Source organism: Erinaceus europaeus, chromosome 18, assembly GCF_950295315.1.
Source record: "Erinaceus europaeus chromosome 18, mEriEur2.1, whole genome shotgun sequence".
Classification (NCBI taxonomy): Eukaryota; Metazoa; Chordata; class Mammalia; order Eulipotyphla; family Erinaceidae; genus Erinaceus; species Erinaceus europaeus.
In genome coordinates, this window is record NC_080179.1 from 3,677,577 (window position 1) to 3,700,441 (window position 22,865).

The 22,865-nt window shown below is 44.0% G+C and overlaps 1 protein-coding gene across 3 annotated transcripts in view; it reads left to right on the forward strand.

Moving 5' to 3' along the window:
• The first annotated feature begins 507 nt into the window (after positions 1–507).
• Positions 508–22,865, forward strand: part of STAT4 (signal transducer and activator of transcription 4) — a 122,829-nt gene continuing 100,471 nt past the window's right edge. The window contains exons 1-2 of one of the 3 annotated variants that reach the window (XM_060177552.1): positions 508–583; positions 8,512–8,604. The gene's annotated coding sequence lies outside the window, so the exon portion shown is untranslated. Of the gene's footprint in view, positions 584–8,511; positions 8,605–20,777; positions 21,084–22,865 lie in introns of those variants that run through there. The other 2 variants (XM_060177553.1, XM_007521401.2) reach the window with 2 other exon arrangements.

A 22,865-nucleotide genomic window follows, 5' to 3' on the forward strand; every position in this document is an offset into this window, starting at 1 on the left:
TTGGTTTCTCCACTGAAAATTCCACATCCTCAGAAACACAGCTCCAGCAAATCAGGAGACAGTTCACCAAAGTGTCCTGTGCCATAGCCGTATTTTGTCCTAAGAGACGCAGTGATCTAGAGCTGTCTCGTGATGGCAACAAAACAATGCTTGATTTAACAGATGGGAATCACTTTCCCGTGATTTCTGAGAGCTGTCTTCAGAGAGAATTGAACAACAAGCAGAGAGGATCAGCAGTGTGGCATATTGTCCCTGGACGGTATTGTCATAATCAGTTGCTAGTTGAAGACGTCACCATCAACAGTCTTGGAAATCTCCCTCCCAAATAATGGTTACTCTTTGCTTCTGTGGTCACTGAGACAGTCAGTCAGGAGCTCTGTCAGGAACTGGCTTCCCTGGCAGGAGTATTAGACCAGGTCTGTGATTGGTTTTGCCCTCCTCTATGTCACAGAAGGACCCATGACAACACAGGGTTGGGTCTACCAGGTAGCCTTCTGCACAGCCCCAGTTTTCCACCTTGGCAAAGATACACCCATCACCATATATGGCATATGTTTGCTTCCTGGGCCCATTTACTTGAGTGGTATGTAGAAAACGCTTGGGATTCTCAACATTATTGTGGACCCATAGACTAGAATCATAGCGTCACTGACTTTTGGGAAAACATCTGAGAGAAGAGACATAAGAATGTTGGTACTTTATTAACCTTCCACTTTCAAATGCCCTACGCCTCCCTTTATGCCTAATCCTGAGGTTCCATGCTAAGATACCTGAGGAGAGCAAGAATGAGTCTACAAAGTATCGATCACCTTTGCCTATAGAGAAAGTATTGCGACTACATCAGATAAAACACCGAGTACTAGGGTGAACGCACTCTGCAGTGTCTTCAGCCACATGAACTGTGGTTTTCTCTCCCACTTCCAAATATAGCATTTTCTCCCCCACCTCACACCTGCCTTTGAAAAAGAATTGGAGGCTGAGAAAAGAATGGCTAGGTTCAAATTCCAGCTCTGCTCTGTGACTGTGACAAGTAAGTTTAACTTACTGGAGTCTCTGATTCATGATATAAGACCCTGGTACAATAAACTGACCCCTGGCTTCTGTAAGGGTCGGTGAGATGACTGCACAGTCAAATGAAACAAGCCCCTGGAATATAACGGGTTGATAAATGGTCACTGCTCTGATACGCTGACCATCCAGCCTCACAGCTCAGCTTCTTCACAGTCCTCCAGTCTAAGCTCACACCCTCCTGTTAATAGTTTAGCCTGTGTAGTTTGGATAGTCCTTCTAGCTCTGGCAAAAAAAAAAAAAAAAAGTTGAATCACTTCCAACATAAATAAAGTAGTCTTAGCCCATTTTTCTACTTTTTAAAGTTAAAATAAGTGTTAACCCATGGAGATGTTGCTATTGATTCGTGACGATGTCCTGCAAGTGAATTTAGAATGGCATCCTTTCCCAAGTCGCCGGCCGTGCTTTGAATCTACACTTCTCATCTGCCATGATCCTCTTTCATGCATTGCCACTGGTACCCTCCCAAGGTTTCCCACAGGTGTCCCCTGACTGGAGAGGTCTCCTCTAGTCTTCCTCTGCAGCTTAGAGGCCTCTCTCTGTGTTTTACCATAGAAACACTTGGAAGCATTATAAATATCAGTGTTAACATTTCACCCTCATAAGACTATTGGGTCAAACACACTTCTCGGTGCCTGTATGGTCATAGACAGTCATAAGAGATGATCCCTACTCAGTCTCTGGGGGGTTTATTTCCTACAGTGGGGCTCTTATCTCCAATCCATCTCCCTACTGGACTAATTGTGTTCAACTAACCCAAGATCTTTGCTAGAAACTATACCCTGTGATTTGTCACCCTCTGACAAACAGTGATTTTTAGTGACATTCACATCGCTACCGAAACTTTAACACAAACACATATGCTGGCCTTTTCATCCTCGTGAAACCTTATTCACTACTTCTAATGTGGGTTCAAGCATTGATATTTCCCTAGCCGGTCCTTGCACTTTGCGCCATGTGTGCTTAACCCGCTGCGCTACCACCCAGCTCCCCCTAGCATGGATAGTTCCTTCAAAGTTTCTTGAATGACAGACAACTTCATACACAGACAAAGACACAGACACAGACACAGACCATCACTGCTCTAGGTCAATTTTTTCAGATAGAAAAACAGAGACAGAGACACAGAAGGAAAGACATACAACAGCACCAAGCTTTCTCTAGGGTAATGTAAGTAGGGTCAGACCTGGTTCGTGCACATAGCACATCAGACACCTTTCGCCACCCCATACAGCACATACGTAGAGCTTTAATGGCCCCTAATGTGACAGCCAGCCAGGATGAACAACCTTCTGAATTAGCACAGAGAGGAGCAGGTCTAATTAGATTCTCTGGAAAGTGGAACAAGGAAACACAGCATGAGTTTTATAATGGGCAATGGAATGGAAAGCGTTACACTCTATGGCATTAGATGAGGACTATGAAAAGTTGAAGGTGATGTTTTTGAAGTTACTACAGAGCAAAAGAATTGTAGATTGTGAAGAAGTTAGTAATCAGAAGAAAACACAGCTATTATATGAAGAAAAAATGACTTCACACGAGTGAGAGGCAAGACAGAGATGGAGGTTCAAAAAGAAAAAAAAAGGAGGTGGATGGAAAGATGGGCTGATAGATATGATGGCTAGATATGATGGCTAGGTAGGTGACAGACAGATAGATACATACATAGATATGATGGCTAGATATGATGGATAGGTAGGTGACAGACAGATAGATACATACATAGATATGATGGCTAGATATGATGGATAGGTAGGTGACAGACAGATAGATACATACATAGATATGATGGCTAGATATGATGGATAGGTAGGTGACAGACAGATAGATACATACATAGATATGATGGCTAGATATGATGGATAGGTAGGTGACAGACAGATAGATACATACATAGATATGATGGCTAGATATGATGGATAGGTAGGTGACAGACAGATAGATACATACATAGATATGATGGCTAGATATGATGGATAGGTAGGTGACAGACAGATAGATACATACATAGATATGATGGCTAGATATGATGGATAGGTAGGTGACAGACAGATAGATACATACATAGATATGATGGATAGATATGATGGATAGGTAGGTGACAGATAGATAGATACATACATAGATATGATGGCTAGATATGTTGTATAGGTAGGTGACAGATAGATAGATACATACATAGATATGATGGCTAGATATGTTGTATAGGTAGGTGACAGATAGATACATACATAGATATGATGGATAGATATGATGGATAGGTAGGTGACAGATAGATACATACATAGATATGATGGCTAGATATGTTGTATAGGTAGGTGACAGACAGATAGATACATACATAGATATGATGGCTAGATATGATGGATAGGTAGGTGACAGATAGATAGATACAGAGATACATACATAGATATGATGGATAGATATGTATAGGTAGGTGACAGATAGATACACAGATACATACATAGATATGATGGATAGATAGATCAATGATAGATATATAAAAATAGATGATATATAAGTAGGTAGATAGATGATAGAAAGATAGATAGAAATATGATAGGTAGATAGATATTATGGATAGGTAGATGACAGGTAGATGACAGATAGGTAGATAAATAGATACTTCATTTTTTTTTTTCCCTCCAGGGTTATTGCTGGGCTTGGTGCCTGCACCATGAATCCACCGCTCCTGGAGGCCATTTTTCCCCCTTTTTGTTGCCCTAGTTGTTGCAGCCTCGTTGCGGTTATTATTGCCATTGTTGATGTTGCTTTGTTGTTGGATAGGACAGAGAGAAATGGAGAGAGGAGGGGAAGACAGAGAGAGGGGGGGAGAGAAAGATAGACACCTGCAGACCTGCTTCTCCGCCTGTGAAGCGACGCCACTGCAGGTGGGGAGCCGGGGGCTCGAACCGGGATCCTTACACTGGTCCCTGTGCTTTGCACCACGTGCGCTTAACCCGCTGCACCACCGCCCGACCCCCTGATAGATACTTCTTTCAGAAATGCCACCATCAATCTTTTTCCCCAAATGAAGTATCTCTGGCAGCTTCTCACTCACAACCCACATCCAATCCTGTCAACTCCACCTTAATCAAAGTCTTTGGTATATGAGTGTTTTCCATGATTCTGTTGTCATTGCTTCAGTCTATACCTTCATCAGCTCTTGCTAAGATTGTAGCAAAACCTCTCTCTCTCTCTTTCTCTCTCAAGTCTTCCACTCCAGTCTCTTCCACACCTTTGCTTGTCATGCTACCTTGTCCTTTGACTTATGAACGTAGAGACTTGTCTGATCTGTCCCAGCCTACCTGTCCACCCCTCTAAAGTACACACTCCCACCTCAGCAAACAGGGCTCAAGTCTTTGTCAGTGCCATTCTTTAGGTTTTCTGTTTTACTTCTGGTAATCTACTACTCAGTATTCAGGACCTCGCTCTAAGAATCACTGATGCTTTTCCACCTCTTTCAGGCAAAAGTATTGTTGTTACAGACCCCCTGCCTTCCCCATATGACCGTGAATGCCCCAAACAGAAAGACTCTTCTGTTTACCTCAGAATTCCCAGGGCACAGGTGACATTCAGTCAGTGTGTTGCCACTGATTGAAATTGGAGGATTGGACATAATTAGAAAGTAATAACTGAGAATCAAGACATTGATAGATGGCTGTGTGTGATCTTATGCTCCCACAGCGTAATCCTGGACTTCAGAGGATCGCCTTTATCTGTAGGGGCCAACCATGGATGCTCTGGGTTGGCCAGAGTGTTCCCACAGCTCTATGGAAACACCAGCAGAGGCTTCTGAAGGTGACAGTTATGAGATTGAAACAAGAGAAGCCTTTTATTTATGTGGGTATTTGAATCGCTTAGCTTCCTTTCATTTTTTTCACTTTGTAGTCAAAGACCTCAAACAGAGGCTAGGGAGACAGCTCCCCTCAGAGAGCATAAACTTTGTAGATGATTTTTTAATTTGTTATCCATAGTTTGTTGTAAGAGTCCATTGTATAGTTCCCTGCCACATCCACCACCAAAATCCCATATTGCACCCTCCCACGTACAGCACAAACTTTACCCTCATGGGACCAGTGGCACCATGCACAGGAGAAACTTCGTGAGCGGTGGGGCAGTGTTGTGGTGTCTCCCTTCTCCCTCTGTCTCTGTCTCTCTTCACTCCTATATCTAGAATAAAAGGGAAGATGGTAAAGAGTTTCCTGGGAGCCAATGAAGTCCTGGTGGCAAAAATGAAAATATTTCAACAGAAACAGTCAACAAAGATGGCGGAGACGGGATTTGATTAACCCGAAAGGCCTGACTCATTCCAAATGCACATGTGCAAGGCCATTCCTGACCCAGCTTCCATGTAGCATGCTTTGTTCCCTGGACAGTGATAACAAATGGAACAAGATGTTCTGTTCACTAAAGGAGGATTAGTAGTAGTGTGTGTTGGGGCAATTAGCTAGGAAATCTCTAAGGAAGACATATGATCCAAGGGCCTATGGAATGTCAATTCAGGCGTGCTTGTGAATCTTGCTGACCTCCACTGGCTGAAAAAAAATACCTAACAATCTTGAATTCTGGTTTATACATTTTCATTTGACCGTGACTCCCACTTGAGTCACTTGGTGTTAGATGAAAAATGAATAGGAAGGGGTGGATCTCTGCTGACTGAGAGGGGAGAGGCTAGTCTGGGCAGCACATGTCGTAGGATGCAGAGCTGAGTTGAAGCCAACAATTTTCAAAATCCTCATTCTTGTAAACTGCTGCCTGATCTCAGCGTCAGGGCGAGGAGATTCCAGAGGTACCTCTTTGCCATCTGGAGTGAACTGTGCGAATTCATCTAGAAACTTGCATCACCATGAATGGGAGATTAATCAGAGTGATGAACAAGGAGAGCATGCCGGGGCAGAAAGGCCCGTTTCGTGTGATGAGAATGGAGCGTGTGCACGGTCTAGCTGGGAATGTGCTGACAGTCATCACATTCAAGGAAATTCTATCAAGCCTCTCCCTTCTGGGGAGGATTCTTGGGAAAGAAAAGGGCTCTCTCTCTGTGGTCACAAAAATGAGAACCCTTCAACACTCTGGCTTTTGCTGACATCCAGAGTCACCATGACCCCAGCATCATGGCCTCCCTTCAGGTCACACAATGCACCATCTTCCTTTCTGCTCAGTCTTGGCTCACACCTTTCTCCTGACTTACAATATCTTCTTCCGGTCTCACACAACAAGCACAGCTAGTTGTTTCATTCATCCTCTCCATCTAGTACTTCTTTAGGCGGTCCAAATCACCTAATCTGAGCCACACATTACTCTCTATTGAGGCTTAATACTTCTGTTCGTGTCTTTGAGAAACAGGGAACACATGTGATAGCAGAAACATGCCATGCACAAGGTGGTATCTGATCTGGTTGAGCTTATTACAGCTTGTTCAGCACTGCCCCCCAGTAATTTACTGAATTAACACAGAACTAGATAAACCACCCATTAACTCATCTTATAAACACACCTTTATATATGTACCAGGAAATTATCTAGTAACTGTTCAACATCTATTCAAGTAGGATGCTTTGCATGAAATTTGTCACTGACAAGCCATAGGAAGTCTCAAAGTTTGTCAGAGATGTTGAAGTGAAGCTTTTCTAACGCATAATCTTGAAGAAGAGATGATGCAACAACAGACAGTAGGAGGGTGTAGAAACATTCTTGCAAGAATAACATTTCACTGATTTATAAGGAAAGTAAAAATAGAAGTGAACAGTGAAAAGACTGAAGTAATCCTTACTCCATATGTTTTGGTTTATGCTTCTTTTTCTTCTGATCATGACCAAAATAAAATAAAATAAAGTAAACAAGTAGAGGGCCAGAGTACTGGTCAACAGTATACTGTGATGCAAGAAAGCACTACGTGAAAAATGATAAGATTCAGAATCCACAGGCAACTGGAATGATACTTTAAGCCGGAAGCTACAAAGTAATACAAAGAAAGTTAGAGGGTCACACACATGTGCAAGGACTCAGGTTCAAGCACCCCCACTCCTCACCTGCTGGGCGGAAGCTTCACAAGTTGTGAAGCAGGGCTGCTGGTGTCTCTATTTCTCTCTCTCTTTCTTTGTCTCCTCCCCAATCTCTTTCTGTCCTGTCAAAATAAATAATATACTTTTAAAAAGCCAAGTCATGATTAAAAGAACTGTTTTAAAACATTATTTTTTTCTTTGAATGTTTATTCAAATGTATTCCAAGTGTCCAAAGGAGTGAAAAAAAGGGTAATTAAGACTTAGTTCTACCTTAACTGTTACTCTTTGTTAATTTCTTTTAGAGTAGGAAAGTCAGTACTGATTGGCTAGAACATAATCAACATGCATTCAAAAGTGGCCATTCTCATTTGGGTAAAACCTAATCAACTGTGCACCATTTTTACTTACTGTAGACCTAGTAAGATGGCCTGCAGAAACAAGACATTTAGCAAGTGTTTGTCAGATGAGAGGAACGAATAAAGAACAGGGTTCAGAGCAGTCCTCCAGCGAGCGCCCTTCAAATGGAGAGCACAGGCTTCGCAAGGCACTAAGGCATATCTTCATAGGCCCATGCTTAAAAATTCAATATTTAAGGGAAAGGAAATGGAATAACTAGACGACCCTGATTTTCTTGTTTTCGACTCCTGATGCAAATTTTGTCTCTACCTTCCTCGTCCAGACTTTGTCATAACTTTTTCGTTGTTGTTGCCTCCAGGGTTATCACTGGGGCTCAGGGTGGCACTCCTGGTGGCCAGTTTTCCACTTTATTGGATAGCACAGAGAGAAATTGAGAGAGAAAGGGAAGTTAGAGAGGGAGAGAGAAAGATACCTGCAGACCTGCTTCACCGCTTGTGAAGCACTGTCCCCCTCCGCAGGTGGGGGTCTGGGGGCTTGAACTAGGTAGGTATGTGTGCTTAATTGGGTGCACCACTGCCCAGCCCCAGACTTTGTTATAACTTTTTATTGATACTTTGTATTGCTGGTCCCCAATTTTAAATAGAACCAAAAGTTACCTTTAATCTATTCTGATTAAAGTATTAGATTGGGGACTGGAGAAAGTTCGGATGGTAAGACAGGTGCCTTGCCAAATGTCCCCTCGAACCATCAGGGAGGTGCAGTGAGAACTCAGGACGTCATTCCTGTGCTGTGTCTTCCTGTTTATTTCTCCTTAAATGAGCACGGGAAAAGCAGCCAGGAGTGGTGAAGTCTCACATGTGCAAGGCTCCAGATCCACAAAAAATAATAAAGTCAAACATTAGAATGGTCTAGGGGGAAAACGTTGTTCACATGAAGTCAGAATTGGGTTCTGGTCACATCATTCACAGCGGCATTTTTCTCCCTTGCTATAAAACTTGAGCATGCAGGCTTTTGATTTTTCAGAGCTAAACTCTTTTCCCTTTTATCACACAACTATTTTTTATGTTGGCTTTCTTCCCAGGGTGCTGGCACTTCCTCAGCCCTCCATGAAATCCTAAAGAATAGCAGATGTAGCCCTGCAAAGCCACGACTAATGCCGCAAGTACTCTGAGAAGTAAGTCACACCCCACGTGCCCCAGAGTGCAGCTTTCATTCTCCTGTGTTCCCTGTGCGGTTCTCTGCCCCTTGTGTTCCTGTTTCGGGTTTACAGCATGACACACTAACCAGGTCACAGCTGACTGCTTCCGGTAGGACTCCAAGCTGTGAACAGTAATTAACTTCCTAAGTGAACAGGGCAAGCAGGGCTTCAGGCATGGCTGGATCCAGAAACTGATAATGGTTTTAATCAACAGTATTGGGTATAGACTGGGGGCAAGGCCACTGAAAGTTTCAGTTCTTACCACTCAGGACACCAAGGAGAAAGAATCAGAGATACTGGGCACCATAGTGACCGTTCTGGGCCCCACCATGAATCCAAAATACTGGTTCACTCTAGGGAAATAAAGCATTACTGAGTTCAGACATCTGTGTTCTTCATAAGAAAAGCCAAGGTGGGGGCCAGGCAGTGGTGCCCCCGGTTAAGCGCTCACATCACAGGGCACAAGGACCCAGGTTCAAGCTCCCGGTCCCCACCTGTAGGGGGAAAGGTTCACGAGTGGTGAAGCAGGGCTGCAGGTGTCTCTCTGCCCCTCTCCCTTTTTAGCTCCCACTTCTCTCTCAATTTCTGTCTCTATCTGATAAAGAAATAGAATAAGAAAAGAAAACCCAGAAAACCCAAAATGAAAATCAGCCAGTCTGGATAGCTCCAGACTTCTCAGTCCCAGTATGATAAAACCCACTTTAAAATTTTGAGTTACTTTTACATTTGAACATAAGAAGAAAATATACCCAGTTACATGGGTTCTCCAGCTAATATAAAGGGTGAGAGACCATATGTTTTAGCTTTGCTGTTGAGTAAACTCTACCAGGTGACTAAATAAGCTTTAAACAATAACCCTTTCTGTCTAAGCCAGAGCTTACACAATACAGGACACAGCACAGGTGAGAACCTATCTGGAAAGGAGAGTTCTCCAGGGCTTTTTCTCTGTGTTGGCCTTTCCTTGTCAAGTTGTTCTCCAGGGTAACCTGAGTTTCAGGCGGGCATCATTTACGAGAGCTAATCGCCATCCTCTGGGTACATCTACTCCGTGGGCTATCTCCAAAGAGGGGGGCAGCTGTGTTGGGAGCTCCTGTGTAAGGAACCAAGTAGGAATGAGTAGAGCCAAATAACACGGGTTCGGTGCTTTGTCAGAATGTCTAGAGAAGACAAGGAAGTCAGTGTTGTTTTTACTACTTGGCCCTATGCCTTAAACAAAGGGTTAGACTCCCTGTCTGGGGATCCTGCCCTTTGCTGGAAAGATGAGCTGACTGTATGATCTAATAGTTCTTTCTCCCTGTGCCAACCCCTGTGTGTAATCCACTGTTATCCTTACTAAGCAACATTCAGGGGCTTTCTCCGGGAATGGCAGGATGAGTGAGAAATACAAACACAGGTAGCATGGACTTCCACAATGACGTCAGCTCCTGTTTTAGTTTAAACGTTTTTTAGAGGCTATCCAGTTAAGCCAGACATCTTTTTACCATGGGGTTGTCCTGCAAATTACGGACAGAGGAAGATACACTTAAGAGTATAAACTATCCATCTACACTCACGTCAAATTTTCAGGGCACATCTGATGACCTGGCTGCTTCTAACGTGGACAACTATGGCAGGCTCCCCCAGCCTGAGAGAAGCTGCAGACTACGTAGAAGGTCTGCGTAGGGTGAACTGTAGCAATACCTATCTTGAGGTGCTGTGAGATCAGGACGCCCGTGACAACAAAAGTCTTGTAGATCAACATGCTCCATTTTCACTTACTTATTTTTATTATTTTTAAAGCTATTTTTCAGGGTCAGTGTGGGGAATGTTAAGGGCAGCCGTTGGTAGTTGAAAGCCCTCAATAATTAAAGACTAAAGATTCCATCTAAGCTGACTACACAATTAGCTCAGATTTCTAGATGAACATCTGACAGTGGTGCCATTCAGGCACTCAGCTTCAGGAACGCCAAGAGTAAATCTCTACGACCCCTGAAGCTCACCCTTTTTGTCTTCCCTCATGAGCCCCTGAGAAATGATGCAGGACACGTCGGTGGAGTCTAGTTCAGTCCTGTGATGTCAGAGACAAGGCCTTACATAATCACAGATGACAAAAGACCAAGGAATAAATAACGCTTGTCTCCTCAGAAGGTAAAGGAAACTCTCTCAGGAATTCAAGCAGCTTCCACTTGTAGGTGCCCTGAGTTGCTGTTCCTGGGAGACCAGTGCCCTCTGCTGTGCACTTAATAGCTGCACTGCGTCTTCAGAAATGGCCAAGTGGAGGGAAAAAAAAACACCTTTGCAATTTCACTGAAAGCTGAAAGATCTTTTTTAAACAATTTTCCCACTAAAAGCAGCGCTCTTGTGTGTTAGATTCTCCCCTTTCCTGTACAACCTGAGTCTGAGCTAACCCACACAGAACGGTCACCCCAGGCATCAGCTAAACACGCACGACGTGTATTTACTGTAGTTAGTTAGCGATAGTGCGAGAAATCAAGCCATTCTTTCTCAATATTTATTTACCTTATTCATTCCCTTTTGTTGCCCTTGTTTTTTTATTGTTGTATTATATTTTTTATGGTTCCACACATACCTCCAGACAAGTTGTCAATTTCCCTGAAAACTATCATTGACATTTGCTAAGAATAGCATTGAAACTGTAGATGGTTTTTGATAGAATGGCCAATTTAATCATGTTTTTTAATCCAAACCAGGAACAAGCAATTGTCTTCCATTTTGTGTGGCAATCTCTATTTTTTTTTTTTTTTTTTAGACAATGCTTTGCGATTCTCCGTGTAATGTTCTTCATCTCCTCTGTAAGATTTACCTCACGGAATTTTATCTTTCTGGGCTCTGATTACAGTGGGACTGAGCCCTCCATTTTCTTTTCCCCCTGACTCTTCATTTGTAGGAAATGAAATGTCACAGGAATGTCACAGATTTCTGAAGCCTGCTTTCGTATCCTGCTACTTTGCTGAACTCACTACTTCTGGAAGCTCTTTGGTCAAATCTTTGGGGTGATCTAGCTGTATTATCATGTCACCAGCGAATAGCGATAGTTCAATTTCTTTCCTTCCAATATGTGAACCGTTGATAGCTCTTGTCAGGTTGCAATGGCAAGGACCTCAAGGACTGTGCTGAATAAATCAGGATGCCAGCAGACATCCCTGCTGGCTCCTGATTTTAGGGGAAAGCTTTCAGCTCCTGGCCTTTCTGACTACTTCTGTTCAATCGTTGTTTCTATTTTTTTTCACAGTCAGAATTCTTGTCGCAGTTTTCCTAGTATTATAAAGCAACAAAGCTCTTATGAGTTTCAGAGACTAGTTTTGGTCTTCTTTGCTGAAGACATATTTTTTTCTCTACATATTTTATGGTGAATGGACTTCCAAACACACAAATAAACATAAAACAGGCTTCAGAGACGTCTCCCTTCGAACATGATGGATTAGTAGGCATTTCAGTTGGCAGATAAATCCAAGAAGCCTCATCCAATTCAGCTTTCAGACATGCTCACACCGTAAGCAGAGGTCATGTCCGTTTAAAAAATGGAGCCATTATTGATCTACATCCAAAGGTCACTGAGAGTCTTGTTTTGTTAAGTCTGTCAATCTTTCTTGGGGTGAATTTACCCTCCTACCTAAACTGACTTTTAAAAATCTATAAAATGTATGAAATGGTGCTTTTCATATGGAATGGTGTTAACAGACACTCCTATTAACTTACAGTCTTATAAATAGCTGATCAATATGAGGGGGAAATAGATTGAATGTCTCAAACTTTTTGATGCATAGACCCCAGTTAAAAAAATTATGAACTGATGCCCCCCCACCATACATCATACATTGATAAACAGATATACAAGATAATCTTGAGAAAAGTAAAGAAATGAGGCTGTCTCTGTAACAGGCTTAATGTGCTTCCTGAGGAAGTTTGCAGGCTCCAGCACAAAAAAGAGACAATTCAAAACTGATCTTCCTAAGATGAAGTGACAGACTTGAGAGTTTGGGGAGGTCACATTGACTAGAATTCACACAACAGAGCACTAGAAATATTACGGAAATATGACTGGGATGTTTCCCAAGATTCCTCAGTGGAGTTATGATCACTGGATACAAGTGAAGAGACTTCCCAGCACTCAGGCATAGTCGCTAAAAGAGCCACATCCTTGGACTTTTTCTGACAGGGAGTTAGAACCAAGAAAGTACTATTGGGGAATAAACACAACCTGAGACTCCTGTCACGGGGAGATGAGAATTTTTACCCATGTGTCAACTGTATTTACTATTACTCCCCCCCCCAAAAAAAAAAAAGAAAAGGAAAAAAAGTAAATAAAAAACAGAAAGACCAGGTATAAGCGCATCTGGTTAAGGGAACACACCACCCTGTGCAAGGGGTTTGAGCCCCCAGTCCCCACATGCAGGGGGGAAGCTTCAGGAGCGGTGAAGCAGGGCTGCAGTGTCTCTCCATTTCTCCCCCTCTCTATCTCCCCCTCTCAATATCTGTCTCCATCCAATAATAAACAAACAAATAAATAAATATTTAAAAATAAAAAGAGATAAAAGATATAAAGATTTTTAAGGGTATTGGGCGGTGGCACATTGGTTGTGGAGCGCAAGGACCTACATAAAGATATTGGTTTGAGTCCCCGGCTCCCCACCTGCAGGGGGGGTCACTTCAGAATCGGTGAAGCAGGTCTGCAGGTGTCTGTCTTTCTCTCCCCCTCTCTGTCTCCCCCTCCTCTCTCCACTTCTCTCTGTCCTATCCAACAACAACAGCAGCAGCAATAACAGAAACAACAACAATGGGAAAAAAATGGCCTCCAGGAGCAGCGGATTCATAGTTTAGGAACCAAGCCCCAACCATAACCCTGGAGGAAAAAAAAAAAAAGAAGATTTTTAGAAGTCGATTTATCAATTGCAGTGCTTCTGAGGTGTCAGTAGAGGGAGCATGGTCACTGGGAACTGGACTCAAAAAAAAGAGCTTAAAATAGATACCACGCCCTTTGTATAGGATTTTATCCATTTTTTTTCTTTTCTTCTTTCTTTTTTCTGGAACTTGTGGGTCTTAAATACTGATGATCTAGTAGGATTCCTCTTGGGCCACATTGTTGCAATAATTCCCACTATTCCCGCTGCACTACTCATGTGGCCTTTGCAAGTGCTGTCTTCAAGTTCAGGGATCTTTCTGCACGTACAAGTCCCAAGTCCCGTCTGTTCAGCGTCCAACTTCATTGTCTTTGGAACAATGACGAGAAAAAGTTCAGATAGGGGAGATACAGTGATTACCAAAACAAACAAACAAACAAAAGCCCAGCTAAGTGCTTATATTTGTTGAACAAAGATGAGAAGATGGAGCCTTTTCTACCCTCCAGTAGGTCTGAGCGACATCCCCTCCTCTTTTACTCTGACTGCTTCTAAAAGAAGCAATTTTACTCAGCGTGATAGAAAACTAGCTGGGAGAAGCGGCTGTGAGTCCCCACCACCTCCTGGCTACGGCTGGGAACCTGCCCACCTCACCTGCTCTCTCCATGCCTTGCACACCTGTGTAATGGGGGGAGGAGGGCGGGAGAGAAGGCTGAGGGTCACCTAGAGATCCCCAAGTCTCTGCACAGTTTAGCTATCACTATTCTGCTAAGCACAGTTCTCATTGAGCATTTGTCCTTTCACTGACATTTATAGTAAATCTTTGAGTCTTCCAGCAATGTTATATGGGATCCAGAATCTCATTATTATTATTATTATTGCCATGAGGTGATAAATCATGGTAGCTACTGATATCAGAAGATCTCTGTTAGGGGTCCCAAGATACACACACACACACCTATGTTTATTGTATTATTTTCAACAGGTAAGAGCTGAAAACAGCCTAAGTGACCATCAACACTTAGTATATAAGGAATATTTGAAATACATCACACACACACTGGAACATTATTCAACCGTAAGAATTAAAACGCCTTCTGCAACAACAGGCATGGAGTTTCAATGTGATGTGGTTAGTGGGATTTGAAAGTCAGAGGGAGGAGGACAAACACCAGAGAATTCCACTCAGGTGTGGTATTTAGAGGCACCGAGTGAACAGGAGAAACTAATAGAGCGAACATGAACCTGCAAACTGTAAGGCCAGCTTGCAGTTTCCAGGAAGGGAGGGTGAAAAGGGGTGTGGAGAACTTAGGAGAAGGGGCATGAGAAAGCCAGGTTAAATGGATCCTACCTGGTGAAGATGGAAACGGGGGTCTTAGTGGTGAACTTCAGACAATACGCATATTGATTGCAGTGACGGCACACCCGAACCTTACGCTACACTGACTGCGATGTGACCTCAATTAAAACCACAGATTTCTGCTCAGTTTATAACTTTCTTACGTCAACAAGAAGAACAGTGATGGTGAAGACTATTTTTGTTCGCTGAGTGAAAAAGAGAAACGTATACTTCAGTTTAACTTCTAAAGTAGCAGGGGTAGTCAGCATAATGATGATGCAAAGAGACTCTCATGCTTGAGGCTCCAAAGTCCTAGGTTCAATCCGCCACACCACAAGCCAGAGCTGAGCAGTGTGCTGGGTAAAAGAAATAAATATAAAAAATAAAACAAAGAAGCAGCGTGCTTTAGAGCTTTCCAAATAAACACTGACCAAATGTGAGTCCTTAACATCTGAACAGATGTTTACAACGATCCTTGATTCGCGCCACGTGTGCTTGACCCGCTGCGCTACGGCCCAGCTCCGCCTGCATGGATGTTTACACCATTTTTAAACTCGTCTTAATCGCTTTATCAACAGTATTATGTTGCCTTTGCTCTCAGCTCGCAAGTGCACTGACGGTATCGGAGTAGCGGCGGGTGAAAGTATAGCAAAGAAGGCATTGCTGTCAGACGATACCAACAGCCATCCTGTCCATCATCCTTGCACGCCTACACCTTTCTAAAAGTGACATGAGACCAGTCTGAGAACCGCGGAGCCAATTCCAAGGCGAGATCCTTACAAGGAAGAGAATAGTGCCGGCAGGGGCACAGTGAGTCGAGCCCAGGTCACCATGTGCGAGGACACGGCTTGAAGTCGCTGGTCCCCACCTGCACAGGGGGAGATGCACAAGCCATCAGGGCTGCAGGTGTCTCTCTTTCTCCCCTTCTTTGTTTGCAATTCTCCTCTCAATTTCTCTCTGTCCTATCAAGTGAAAAACAAAAAGGGGGGGGGGGGCGGTGAGGAAAGGTTAGCAGGAGCTGTGGATTCATCTTGCAGACAATGAGCCCCAACAATAACCCTGATGAGAAAAAAAAAATTGTCAGGGGCTGGCGATAGTGCAGCGGGTTAAGTATACAACAGGCATAAGGACCCGGGTTTGAGCTCCGGCTCCCCACCTGCAGGGGAGTCGCTTCACGGTTTGTGAAGCAGGTCTGCAGGTGTTTACACGATGGGACTCAAGTTTTACAAATTTTATTTATTTTTTTTTGCTTAGAAGTTTCAATTATATTATTTTACTAGCTTGCATATTGAAATGTTATTCTAGGATACTGGGTTATTTTGTAATGTTGAAATTAAGCTAGCTTTTCCCCTTCCTTTCTTTCTTCCTTTTTTTTTTTTTTTTAAACCAGGGCACTCCTCATTTCTGACTCTTAAGTGGTCTCAGGTATTGGGCTTGGAGTCTAATGCACAAATCACTGCGCTAGCACCCTGCCTCTCGTCCCCTTTTACAGGTGCTTACAAATAAATAAATAAATAAATAAATAAATAATTCCTACTGCTTGCATTTCACTTTTCTAGGATGGCAGTCGTTTGGACACAGGCATGTTGAGAATGTCAAGCAGGAAAGCATTGCTCCAGGTCTGGCTCATCAAGAAACTCTCCCCCAAGGCAAGGTTTCTGGGGGCAGACCAGGCAGGAGACACTGACAGCAGAGGCAGATTCGCCTCTGACCCTGTAGGAGGAGGAAGCAAAAATGTTTCCTAGGTCTGCTGAAACCAATCACCACACACCTTCCAGTGCCCAAGAATCTAGCCTTTTTCCAGCCAGCAAAACTGCTACCTCCACGGCAAAGCAGATCAGAGTCTGCCCCATGGCTCCTGGGTTGGTTTAAAATCAGTCATGTGTTCACAGCAGGTCAAAGAGAGGACCAGGCCTGCCTGATCAGTGCATTGGCAGCAATGTCCAGTGAGTATGGATTGATTGACTAGTTTCTTTTTTTTTTTTTAATTATTTATTTATTTTATTTATTCCCTTTCGTTGCCCTTGTTGTTTTATTGTTGTGGTAGTTGTTGGATAGGACAGAGAGAAATGGAGAGAGGAGGGGAAGACAGAGAGGAGGAGAGAAAGATAGATCCCTGCAGACCTGCTTTACTACTTGTGAAGCAACTCTCCTGCAGGTGGGGAGCCAGGGCTCGAACTGGGATCCTTACTCTGGTCCTTGTGCTCTGCGCCACCTGTGCTTAACCCGCTGCGCTACCGCCTGACTCCCTAGTTTCTATTTTTTAAGGGACTTTTTAAAAATTTCTTTATTGGGAGATTAATGTTTTACATTCTACAGTAAATACAATAGTTTGTACATGCATAATATCATTTTTTAGTTTTCCACATAACAATACCAATCCCACTAGGTCCTCTGTCATCCTTTCTGGACCTGTTCTCTCCCCCCGCCCACCCCAGAGTCTTTTACTTTGGTGCGATATGCCAATTCCAGTTCAGGTTCTACTTGTGTTTTCTCTTCTCATCTTGTTTTTCAACTTCTGCCTGAGAGTGAGATCATCCCATATTCATCCTTCTGTTTCTTACTTATTTCACTTAACATGAATTTTTCAAGGTCCATCCAAGATTGGCTGAAAATGGTGAAGTCACCATTTTTAACAGCTGAATACTATTCCATTGTGTATATAGACCACAACTTGCTCAGCCACTCATCTGTTGTTGGACACCTGGGTTGCTTCCAGGTTTTGGCTATAACAAATTGTGCTGCTAAGAACATATATGTACACAGATCTTTTTGGATGAATGTGTTGGGTTCCTTAGGATCTATCCCCAGGAGAGGAATTGCAGGATCATAGGGTAGGTCCATTTCTAGCCTTCTGAGAGTTCTCCAGACTGTTCTCCACAGAGGTTGGACCAATTGACATTCCCACCAGCAGTGCAGGAGGGTTCCTTTGTCCCCACAACCTCTCCAGCATTTGCTGCTGTTACCTTTTCTGATGTATGACATTCTCACAGGAGTGAAATGATATCTCATTGTTGTCTTTATTTGCATTTCTCTGACAATCAAATACTTGAAAAAAATCAAGGATTTTTTTCATGTGTTTCTCAGCCTTTTGGATCTCTTCTGTGGTGTGTTGGTATGCATGAGACCCCTTCTGTTTCATTTGGTTTAAATCCCCCTGCTTAACACTATTCTATTTACATAACCACTTCATTCTATTTATATAACCGCTGTTAACAAGCACCTCCCTCCAGGGCATTGGTTCAATCCCCACTGTTTCATGATATGTTTTTGCTCCACCCCCCCTCCTTGTCACACCCTGATCCTCTCCTTGTCACACTCTGATTGTCACCAGTCACTTTTCTCTCCACCCTCTCTATGTCACACCCTGTTTCCACCCTACTTGGCAAGTATATATAAAGACAGCATTGTGAGTTTTAGAGTACTGTACCTTGAATTTAGCTTAGCTCGTCTTAGATTGTGCTGCGTCCTGCATGAATAAAGAGATACTGCCTACAACCCAGACATGAGTCCCTGGTCATCTGTTACCTGCCCGTGAAGCCAGCCTGGTGAAAACAACATAACCCATCGAAAACAACAGTGGTGAATATTCTGTCCATGTCCTCTCCCCATTTTTAGATGTGTTTACTTGTTTTCTTGTGATTGAGTTTGGCAAGCTCTTTATATATTCTGGTTATTAGCCTCTTGTGTGATGTATGGCATGTAAAGATCTTCTCCCATTCTGTGAGGGGTCTCTTGGTTTGGGTAGTGGTTTCTTTTGCTGTGCAGAAGCTTTTCAATTTGATGTAGTCCCATAGGTTTATACTTGCCTTAGTCTTCTTTGTAATTGGATTCCTTTCATTGATGATGTCTTTAAAATTTATGCGGAAAAGAGTTCTGCCAATATTTTCCTCTAAGTATCTGATAGTTTGTGGTCTACCAGCCAAGAAGAGACTTTTTTAAAAATGGATTGTCTGTTTATTTTCTTTTTTAAAAAATATTTATTTATTCCCTTTTGTTGCCCTTGTTGTTTTATTGTTGTAGTTATTATTGTTGTTGTTGTTGTTGGATAGGACAGAGAGAAATGGAGAGAGGAGGGGAAGACAGAGAGGGGGAGAGAAAGACAGACACCTGCAGACCTGCTTCACCGCCTGTGAAGAGACTCTCCTGCAGGTGGGGAGCCGGGATTCGAACCGGGATCCTTATGCCGGTCCTTGTGCTTTGCGCCACCTGCGCTTAACCCGCTGCGCTACCGCCCGACTCCCGTCTGTTTATTTTCTAAAGAATGTCAGAGGGAACAGAAAACCATGTTTGTGTGCAAGGATTTTCACGCCTGAGGTTTTCCAAAGCCCCGGGTGAAATGCCGAACCCACACCACCAGAGGCCAGTGTTGAGCATTGCTCGGCTTTAAATAAATAGGTAAGAACGTCAAGGGCTGGTAGAGCAGCTCACATGGATAGTACGCCGCTTTGCTATGTGCACAACCCAGACCCCACTGCACTGAAGGAAGCTTCTGATGCTGTGAGAGGGGTGTGTGTGTGTGTGTGTGTGTGTATGTGTGTCTGTGTGTCTGTGTGTGTGTGTGTGTGTGTGTGTGTCTCTCTGTGTGTGTGTGTGTGTCTGTGAGTGTATGTGTGTGTGTGTCTGTGTGTGTGTGAGTCTGTGTGTGTGTATGTGTCTGTGTGTCTGTGTGTGTGTGTCTGTGTGTGTGTATGCGTGTGTGTGAGTCTGTGTGAGTGTGTGTGTCTGTGTGTCTGTGTGTGTGTGTCTGTGTGTGTGTATGTGTGTGTGTGAGTCTGTGTGTGTGTGAGTGTGAGTGTGTGTGTCTGTGTGTGAGTGTGTGTGTCTGTGTTTGAGTGTGTGTGTGAGTGTGTGTGTGTGTCTCTTTCTGTCTGTGTGTCTCTCTGTGTGTGTGTGTGTGTGTGTGTGTCTGTGCTCTGTCTCTGTAAAGAATATCAGAAGGGGAGCAAAGAGAATCAGAGACCAGCATTGTCAGGGCAGGTGGCAAACAGGCCTCTGACCTGGTGAACTGCTCTTGGAGGTGAAGCCATTGTTTTGCTTCCTTTTGTCTATGCTTATTTGCATCTTTAATTTCCTGAGTTTTTATAAAACTCTTACTAGGTGTCAGGGAGTCAACAGGGAGATAAAAAAAATATAAAGATCAGTGAGTTGGGCAGTAGCGCAGCGTGTTAAGCACAAGTGGCACGAAGCCCAAGGACTGGTGTTAAGGACCCGGGTTTGAGCCCCCGGCTCCCCACCTGCAGGGGAGTCGCTTCACAGGTGATGAAGCAGGTCTGCAGGTGTCTGTCTTTCTCTCCCCCTCTCTGCCTTCCCCTCCTCTCTCCATTTCTCTCTGTCCTATCCAACAACAACGACAACATCAACAACAACAACAATAACTACAACAATAAAAAACAAGAACAACAAAAGGGAATAAATAAATAAAGATTTAAAAAAAAAAAAAAGAAAGAAAAGGCTACCGAGGAAGGAGTCTAAGTCCCTGGGTCCTTCTCCTGGCTCCGCACATTCTCCTACAAGAGTTCAGGTCCTCTCTCTCCCTGGGCGCCTCTCTTCAGCTCTGAACGCGACTCCCGGCTAGTCCCCGGCTTCCTCCGGCCCTGTGCTGTTAGAGCAGGCCTTGTACAGAGTTCCAGCTGGGCTGGAAGGACAGGGGAGCAGCAGGAGCAGGTGTTGGTGGCCTGTGGGGGCACAGACCCAGACCTCGGGGTGAGGCCGGGCTCTTCTCAGTGAGCCCATCCTCCTGAAGTTGAGGCTCTCTCTGTGCCTGCTGCTTCCCTCTTGTCTCTCCGCCTGCCTCTCACACCTCTGGCTCAGGGCTGGCTCTTGTGACTTGTGGAAGCTGAGAGGGAGAAGGACAGGGAGGGAAAAAATAGCCCAAGACGGAGTCTCTTTGTATACGTGAGGGAAGTCAGCTCTTCTGGGGAAACCAAGGGAGAAAATGGCCTGACTAGATCCTCTCCCCCCATCTCCCTCCAGATGCCACCTGGGTAGCAGGTATGCATGGTGGGGCTGACAAGAGAGAATTCCTTGCCAAGGGGGCTTCAACCTGGCTTCTTCTGCGCATTTGTGTTTCTAGAAAAAAAAAAAAAGAGTGAGGAGGAAAAGACCCAAGTGAAGTCTCAGGGACTCAAAGACTGACGCACAGGAAAGCCTCACGTGGGAGGAGAAATGCAAATCTTCTTTCTACAAGGACAGCGGCAGTCTCAGCTGGGGGACTGAGTAGGGAGACTCTGACTTTGGGCTACGAGCACCCTTGGGACCCCGGCTGAGCAAACCAGGTGAGCGGAGCAGACCACGGCTTCCTGACCGGCTAAGAAACGCCTGGGCAGGATGCTGTCGCGGGCTTTGCCTTCCATCTGTTGTTTTACAGCCGGTTGACTGTAGCCTAAAGGATGGGCGGTTCTTAGAGAGAGAAACTCCAGGACACAGAGGTGTGCTCCCACGGAGAGCTGGGAGCCCCTGGGAATCTGAGCCTTTGGGGTGGGGCGGGGGGCAGCTGTGGCTGGGAGGGGCGGGGTGTCTTCCACAAGTACAGAAAGCGACCCCTTCTCACTTTCTTAGCCAGCTTCTCGAGAGGCGTGATGTCTGGGGTTAGTATGTGCACCTGGGTTTCAAAGGGGAAAAAAAAAGAGCATTGTGGGTAGATCGTGGTCATGACCTTGATGATATATCCTTGAAATATCAAGTGAGTCATATTTCAGGACCAGTCATCTCCTTTACAAGTTGGGAACCATAACGTCAGCTGGCATCTTTAGTGGAAGAGAGGCCGTATAACCAAGCGGCCCTCTGTCAGGGTCTTCTAGGGCTCGGTAGATAGTCAGAGAGAAAAAACAGTCACTCAATTGTCAGAAGAAGAAATATTGTGTTGTTCTTTGGGATTTATCAGTGATAGTCAGTTTGCTAATTTCCCTTCTCACTAAGTAGAATAAGTTGATAAGTATTGCTAGTGGCACAGCAATGAATGTACCAGTTTTGTACGATGTGGATGTATGTGTCTGATTAGGCAGAGTCTGGGCATTAAACCTGGTCTGGTGGCAGGAGCCTCAGGCCTCTCACAGGGAGCTGTGCTTCTTGACTCACAGAGAGTTGTCATTTTTAAAGTGTGAGTGATATTCACTGTCCGTCTGCCCCATTCATAAAGTCAGTTGGGCCTCCCATTATTCATCTTACAAACACATACTGAGTACTTAGTCCGGTTAGGAATGTATTGTGAGACCTAGGTGCCACCCAGGTGCCCAGCAAGAAAGAAACAGCTGAGAAAGTTATGGTCTAGATTCACAGTGGAATACTGCTCAGCATTAAGAATGATGGAGTCACCTTCTTCACCTCATCTTGAATGGAGCTTGAAGGAATCATGTTAAGTGAGATCAGCCACAGAGAGAAGGGTGACTATGGGATGGTCTCACGCTTAGACTGAAGCTGAGAAATGAGAACAGAAGGGGAGGCCCAATGTAGCACTTGCACTGGGCTTGGCGTACTGCACCCAAGCAATGGACTCTGGGGCCGGGGGTTGCTTTCAGGTTCACTGTATGGTGGTCAGAGTGGGGAACAGTCTTTGGGTGGTAGGAGAGGTGTGAAACTCTACTCTTCGTAACTGACAGTCTTCTGAATCACTAGTAATTCAAGAAGCCAGGGGAGGAAAGTACACTGAATATTTCAAGTTCTACAACTGCTTGCATTTTAATCTGAGTATATATTTCTTTAGTCCAAGCATTGAATGTATCAAATTTGTAAACTGACTGAATTCAGATCTTGGGCTTAAACTGTTTAATCAGTTCGAAACAGAAGTTGTTACTGGTGTTTCTTAACACTAAGTCACCTGCAGCCTGAGGCCAGATGGGTCAGGATCATTTGGTCCTGTCACTATCTGAGGTGCCGTTGTTAGTGTATCTCATCAAATGACATAAAGCACAGTGATCCTACGGACCCTGCCTCTCATGCTGTGTACCCCATGCAGAGAGGTCCAAGGAACTGCTTAAGACTGGGCCTCTTTCTCAAGGCTATTTATTTATTTTATTTCTTTATTGGGGAATTAATGTTTTACATTCAACAATAAATAA